General features: G+C 33.8%; 1 pseudogene; it reads left to right on the forward strand.

The window, feature by feature from the left end:
• Nucleotides 1–7385: 7385 nt before the first annotated feature.
• On the forward strand, nt 7386–7521 carry LOC112485230 (annotated as a pseudogene).
• The last annotated feature ends 688 nt before the right edge of the window (nt 7522–8209 follow it).

Below are 8209 nucleotides of genomic sequence, written 5' to 3' on the forward strand. Positions count from 1 at the left end.
TAGCACCAAGACTCTAAGGTAAAGTTTAAAACAGATTGTGTAAAGATAACTCATGAAATGGGAAGGAGATTGGCTTCCCAGCCATGATTCCTGCACTACAGTTGGGGAAGTGGTGGCAAGTTATTCTAACAAGTAATGAGAGCAAGTTGCCACCATCACATATCAAGAAATGTATAGAAGTTTTCTATAAAATCATGAAGGCTTGATAAACAAGGATGGAGAAGTTGAGTTGGGAGGGTGAGGACAGCTACACTGCTAGAATAATCAAGCAGGATTCCACACTATCGAAGCTTTTTCACTGGTGAAAGGAGGGGGCAAAAGAAAAGTGACACTATCTAGTTTGTCTCCTAATGCAAGTAGGGACACTGAAGGAGTTGCCACTCCCTTAAAATCTGCCCAGAAGATCTGTCCCCAGACTTTTCAGCCAAGCTTACTACAGGTTCCAGTGAAAGAAGCTATTCTCGACAAAAAGATGGAATGTGTGGTAGAATTCAACCCAAGACTCCGCTTTTTACAAAAGCTTCTCTCAATCTCAAAAGCATTTTCCTGTCTAGATCATTCAAAACTTGCTTTAGCAACAGAGGACAAGGAACTTCTGAAAGCAGTACATGGAGATGACATGAGGGAGTGGTCACGGCAAACAGTTGTGATCCTGATGATTCCCCTCCTCACACTGTACCTGGACGATTTTGTTTATTTGCACCTTTGAGTATCTACACCTTCAGCATCATTTCCCCTCAGGATACTAAATGTCCCAGCTGTGTGAAAAATGACATGGTCATTAAATATTTTGTTTTCCATTTTTAAAGGTAATTTCTTGTGTTTGGTTTTATATATCTTAACTTGGCATCTTTCGTTCCATTCCTGCACTGTGTTCTTAAGAATCTGAGCAATTTCAAGGATAAATCACCAACTCCGGATTACAGAGCAGACACACGTGTACACATGCAAACACACAAACACACACACATGCACAGATCTGTTGCTTTGTCATGGCTCTTTGTCATGCATAACCAGTTTTCTATCTCATTTTGCCAGTTATGCAGTCTCTTTTACCACATGCTTATTAAAAACATTACGAGATGGAAAGGTTTTATTTGAGTCTTTCTATGAAATTACCCCTATCATTGATATGATCCCAAACTGAAGTAGAATGCAGAAATTGTCTGGGGGCCCAGGATTATGGGAGGGCCTGGGAGATCTAAGAAAGTTAAGGGCTTGTGGTCAAGAATAGTGTGGATTTCTGGACCTCCAGGTATTGGTCCGGATGACATATTTTTCATTGATTTTTTTTTAGCCCAGTTACATATAAAGTCATGTGGTAAAAAAAAAGTATTTCAGAATAGGTAGCTTTTAAAAAGAAAATGTCTGCATGTTTCTTGGAGATATAGTATGAAAGGAGATCTCCAATAAGTTCAAAATATCTGCACATTCTGCTTACTTTTTTACAGCATCTATTAGATAATATTGAGCGAACTAAAGGCCTCATTTCTTGCCTTGTTCTAGTTGCAGTAAAGTGTTAGCTAATGGAAAAAATATATATGTTTATTTGACATTTCTGAAATCTGCTCCCACTGACCTAACTGTCATCCTTATGGTGAAATGGTACGAATGCAAGAGGAAGAATTTAGGAGAAACATGAAACCAGAATCAGTGATACAGTTCTACCTTTCTAAGTTTCAAAAAATTTCACACATTTTAATAATTAGTGAGCTTTTGGGTAGGCTAGAGCCTTTCTAAATATACTGTATTGGACTTGTCTCCAATTTCCTTAGGGATTTTATTTTTTTCAAATTCTTGAGTATAGAACAAAAGAGACAGAAAGTTCTAAGAGATAAATTGTGCATCAGACAAAAGATTGTTGAACTATGAGCTAGGTCACCACTAATACAAAGGCATGTTTTATGAAGAACCCTGAATTTCTGTGGAAGGAGAAAAAAAATATAAGGTAAACAAGCCTATATGTTTTCATAAAGTTTATTTTGTCCTGTTCCTCTCTTTTCATCCTTATAAAGTATAAAACTAAGCTCCTTTCATATTATTTGGGCATTTCTTTTCAACTTCTTCCTGACCCCCCACCCCCCCATCACAGGAAATACTAAGAATAATAATATAAAGAGACAGTGGGGGAGAGAATTGAAATTATTTGAAATCATTTCTACTCACTTATATTTAATCAAGTTATGCTGGGTGCAATAACAAAAACTAATCTTGTGGCTTAATACAACAATTAATTTCTTGTTCACATATGGTCTATTATAAGTCCAGGAAAATCTCCAAAATAACAAGCCTACTTGCAATAAAGGCATCCACCATCCTATAACTGCACCATCTGGAACATTTAGCCTCCTTGATCACAAATAAGGAAGATTATGTTAGAAGTCTTACCTTAACAGTTCAATATTATGGCCTGCAAGTGACACGGACCACTTCTACTAACAGCCCTTGGCAGAAATTGGCCACATGAACCAGATTAAATGCAAGGATAGATATGTTTACTCTTCCTATTTATCTAGAAAGGGAGGTAAAAGATGTATAGATGAGCATTCCCTCTCCCACACTGCCCACCTCTCTTTCTCTCAAACCCCCTGTTCCTGACCATAACCTAATTTCTTTTAGCCAGGACATCATGAAGGAGCTCAGGAAAGGGGAAATGGAGATATTGTCGGGAGAAGGAGATGATTAGAGTGATCTCAGGCAGACTTCACTAGCTGAGAAGTGGTGCAGAGTTGACATCATCGAAAATACTAAAACCTCATTTTTGCTGACTTTTCATTTCACTTACTTGTTCACATGGGCCTCATACTTTGAACATATAAGGCAAACCGTTCAATATGTTTTATAAAACCACAAAATTAATAGCATTTGCATATGAGAAACATCTAGTATTTACATTTTAATGTGTAATAAGTAATCCTCAATTGTTTCTTGAATAATTATTACTCTAATATAATCACTACTTACTTTTATTACTACTTTTACTATTAAAACTATTAATAGTAGTTAATATTTATTGATAACCTACTGAGCTAAGCAATTTATATTTGTATAATTTTCAAAACAAGCCTACGATATACTTATAATTATCTCCATTTTATGGTAAAGAAATTGAACAAAAAAATTATATAATTTGTTAAATAAAGAATCCATATCTGTCTGACTCCAAAATTTATGCTCTTAATCACTATGACTAATATAGAGAGTAAGAGAGAATTTATCCTCAGACCGTCATGTATAATCAGCTATCCTAATACCTAAAATCCTAGGGTAGCTCTGTCATTTGATGAAAATGTTTTTCACAAAGCTTAACATGTTGTGAGGATTCAGATGTTTAATACCACCAATATGCAACACTATCTTCTTAAGTAAGATGAAAATGAATCTTGAATATTAATTTAAATATGGATCTATCTTCTAAATTTCAAAGCAACCTACTGGAAAGATGTCATTTGCAAATATTTCATCATCATCATATATTGCCAAGGACACCAAGGCACTAATTCAGGTGTAAACTCCAACAATTCATAAAAATGCAAGGAGACCAAACCCTATTCCTTCGTATCAAGTTGGTTGATGATAACTTGCACTTCTAATTAAACATGTATGTATATGTATATCAAAGTGTATACATATATCTTTTTCTCTCACTTTGAAAACATATCCTTTTAAATCATATCTTAGTCATAAAGTATATAACATAGTGCCTGTGACTTCCAGGACATGCTCATGTTCTGGAAATTAGGAAATATACTTAGCTTGTTCACTGTCGATCCCTAGAAGCTAGCAAATCAATTTGTTGTTATTTAATATTAGCCTAGATTTTTAGTAAATTCATTAAATGTGCAAAGTAATTATAAACTCATTTATTATTAAGCTAGTCTTGATGGAATGCGTCACTGTTTTACCCTTCCACTGATGTTTCACTGAGCAATCTCCTAATTAGCCTCTCTAAGTTATTTGCTTTAAAAAAGTTTAATAATCTATAAATTATTATGAGATGTATCTATAAAAAACATTGAAGTTAAGAATATAGTATATACACAACTTTGTTTTCGAAGATATTTGAAATAATTTATAAAATTTATACACTGCAAAAGCATAGAAATAGATAACAAAAACAAGCAAAGAGTAAAAATAAGCTAAATAGAAAATGGAATTCTTGGTAACGTTACTCCAAAATGCCTACTAAAATTTCTTCAAGTCATTAATTTGGCTGTGAGCTCCTTCATAGCCAAAGTAAAAAATACCATCTTTTTTTTAAATCACTGAGTCTATAAGGACATTATATATAGTTGGTTAGGAAAAGCATGGTTGATATATACATAAAAGTGTTGAATCTTTGGAGGTTATGTACATATTAAACCATATTGTCAATTAGTATAATATTTTTATTATTTACATTTGGTAGGAAAGATTGCTTTTCAGGACATAGAAGAAAATTTTTTAGCATCTCATTATTTCAGGATAACATATTAATTTTCTAACAAAATCATAGTCAAGTATCACTCGTAATATACACCAGACTCATCTTAAATGATATTTAAATGGTTTTCAATATCCAAATCCAACTTCAAAATCAGTAAATATGTCATGATAAAGGCTATTCAAAATATGAGCGACAGTCTTTGAAGGCAATGTACAAGAATATTTTGAGTGATGTTATCTTAGGAAGAGTCATATAAGCTCTTAAAGTGAATATCTGAGGGAGATAAATGCTTGTTAAGGTAGTTTTCATTCTTTACATGCCCAAATAATTATATTAGATGATGATTATACAATATTTGGCAGTCCAGGTTAAGCAAGGCATTTACATAGCCTCATATTCAGCTTTAGGGATGCAAATAATCAGTCCTTGTCCTCAATGAATATATTCTTAGGTTTTTATATGCTTCTAGCATACATATCTTTTTTCTCCTTTAACTGAAACTAAAATTCTGCTAGCAAAGAAAGCATAATTGCTTTTTCATTTTACCCTTGGCCACTATAGAAAAGGTCCTGCTAGATGCCAAAAAAACTTGTCGGATGAGTGAACTATCCTCTGATCCTCTGAAACATCCGCAAACTGCCTAGCTCTCCCATCATATGACATGCACAGATGTGGCTTCGAAACACATTCCCACATATCTTTTCTTGAAACTTCTATAATAAGGAGAGGTGAAATATATTAAATGTCTTTATAATCTCTTTTTTCTATACCTTGGGTAAATGTTAATCTGAAGTTTTGTAATCTGCATGACTGGTATAGATGACGGCATGCATAATGTACTGATATTATTTTCTCAGGCTATTAAGCTCTGCCCAACCTTTTAAGAATATTGAATTGGAAGATCATGTTCCCACCATTTCAGGAAATTGGTAGCGTCACAGCCTAACAACTTGAGAAAATAACATTATTTTAAAGGAGGCATAAAAAGAAGAAATGGCAACAAAGAAACTATTCTAAGCCTCAGACTGGAAATAGTAAATGACTGTTCGATGGACCTAAAATTTTGTCAGTTGAGAAAAGCAGTAAAAAGAATACCATTGTGATTTATATAACTAATTAGTTCTCCCTTAAAGAACTCTGGTATTTAAATTGTCAACTGTAAATATTAACTCTTTAGTTCTAATAAATCAACGATTTCCCCAGAAGAGGAAAAAAATGAACTGCTTTGTTCACAGTGGAAATCTGCACTGAGAGACTTTTAAAAATGCTAAATGCAATGGAAGAGGTAGGGGTCTGTTTAAGGAGGCAATTTAATCAATACCACAAATGTATTACACAACCAGTTTTTTAATAGAATGAAATAGAAAATGCTGAAAGGGTGGTCTTTAGTCTCAATGACCTTTCAAAGGGGGAAGTATGGGAATAAAAACTTTGCAACCTGATGGCTCTTCCAATTAAGATTGTGACTAGAAAGGAAATGGAAAAGCAGCCTCCAAATAATGCTGGTTTCCTAGCAACCAGTGGTTTAACTAGATTTTAAATGCAAACGATAAAACTCTACTATTGAGCCTGAAAGGGGTGTTAAATATCTTGGGATGGTGAAATTATCGGTGAAATTCTTCAAAGGAAATGCTCTTCTGAGGCAGTAGGCAATACTATCACTCTGTTTGAGTCTTGCCCTGCACTCAGGTGCGTGCAATGGGCTCTGCATCAACACTGAGCTACACTGTGTTCAGGCTGCCCAAGATGCACTGATGGACCCTACCCATTCCCTGCCAGAAGACAGATTTGAAGAGTTGTGTGGCTCAAACCTGAAGTGCATCTACAAGGATTGTTTACTACTTTATATTCTGCAATCTCATTTATTAGGCTGGGTATATTCTTCATAAGTTTGCTTCTCATCCATTTTCAATTGCATTCAGTATTATCTCCTATTTTCTAAAACACACCCTCAAGAGAGTCAATCTAGGAAGATTCCATGAAATATCTTAAACTAACATGACCCACAAAAACAGCATATTTTCAAAGTAGGTCTTATTTCTACAAACTGTTGAATAGAATGTGTGAGCACAAATTTTAAATGAGTGAAAATGAACACCTTCAGAACCTCTCATTTAATTGGATAATATCCCCAATACCTTATGAACATATATGGAGGCTCTAAAAGCAGGATCTAGAATTAAGTCTCTTTCAGAAGAGGCCTCTGACTCTCCTTAAAGGAAAACTGGAAGAAAAAGTCATGGGAAAAGGCCCGAATCCATTCATAAAGGATCCTAGCCATTCGACACAGAAGACATTTCCCAGGAAAAGAAGCACATAATTCCAGTAAATCATTTTTTTCTTTCCCTCTAATTTATTCAGTCTTAGCTTTTTCATATAAAATATGTATTCAATGTGTCTCATGTGAAATCCAATTTATCTTTTTCAATTTCCAAATAAGTAATGAGTAGCAAAAACACATGTCTCAGGTCTGATCTGAACTTAACAGAAAAAAACACAGTTTTACATATTATAAATAAAAATTTTCAAAATGTTACTAGGCATGTTTGAATTTTAATAATTTTAAATAATTTCTAAAAATTATTTGCCTTGTGAGTATTCAAACTGTTAGGAAACATTAAATATAACAAGAACAGATGAAAAGAGTGAAATGAAGACATATCTGCTTAATGTAGTAATAAAGAAAGGAAAATGAGAAACCAGAAAACTTGAATTGTATAAATATAAGGTCACACCAACAGAAACATTATAATCAAGGTATTTCCTGTGGCTTTTGAAAGCCAACAAAAATGCCAGGTATTGAGAATGAGCAAAAAGGTGATTTTGTGGAAGTTCTTTTACAAAGAAAAATTAAATTAGTAAAGATCTTATAATAATAAGGTAGGTGGACGTGCTTCCATAGTGTAGCAGTTAGAAGTCTGCTTTACATGCAGAAGGTCCTGGGTTTGCGCCCCAGTGGAACCATGGCCATACCATCTTGAACAAGCTTGATCTCGTCTGATCTCGGAAGCTAAGCAGGGAGCTAAGCTAAGCAGGGTTGGGCCTGGTTAGTACTTGGATGGGAGACCACACAGGAAGACCAGGTGTTGTAGGCATAAATAATAATAAATAAATAAATAAGAAGGTAGGAGAACTTTAAGAGAGAGTTTCTACAAAAAAATTTTTCAGCATTCTAATGGTAAAAATACTATTTTTCTTTGTATAGAAAAAAATGAAAACCATCAATAGAATTCTCCACATAATCACATCACATAGCTGTTTAAAATAAATCAAATATATTTTGGCTTATGTTTCAGAATTTTAGGAATCATTAACTTAATGTGCTTAAATACAAGTCTTAAAACCATTGGTTATTTCCTACACTCGCATTCAAGGCTGTATTCTGATGTTTTCTTTTGAGATTCATGAAGTAATGGATAACTCTATTTTTTATATAATATGAACATTGTTTAACACTGGTAAGTAATGTATTCTGAACTAATAAGTTATTCATGAAAGTTGAATAAGTTCATATGGATAGTCTGACTAAAATGAAGAAATTTTGCTTCTAAAAACTATTGGGAGAGCTACTCAATGTTTGTTCAGAGTATTTTTTAAATTTATACTCAGATCTGGTGCTCTTACTTTTTAATAAGTTGCCTTTGTAACATAGAGACCTCTTCCTTTACCCAGGAAAATTGGAAAAAAAAAAGATAAGTTGTGATCCTGATGTTCTACTCAGGCATTCTTAGAGGAGATTTGAAAATTTCCACATGTATCCAAGTTACTTAAAAAAAAAAAACC

The sequence above is a fragment of the Pteropus alecto genome, unplaced genomic scaffold (assembly GCF_000325575.1).
Source record: "Pteropus alecto unplaced genomic scaffold, ASM32557v1 scaffold270, whole genome shotgun sequence".
Classification (NCBI taxonomy): Eukaryota; Metazoa; Chordata; class Mammalia; order Chiroptera; family Pteropodidae; genus Pteropus; species Pteropus alecto.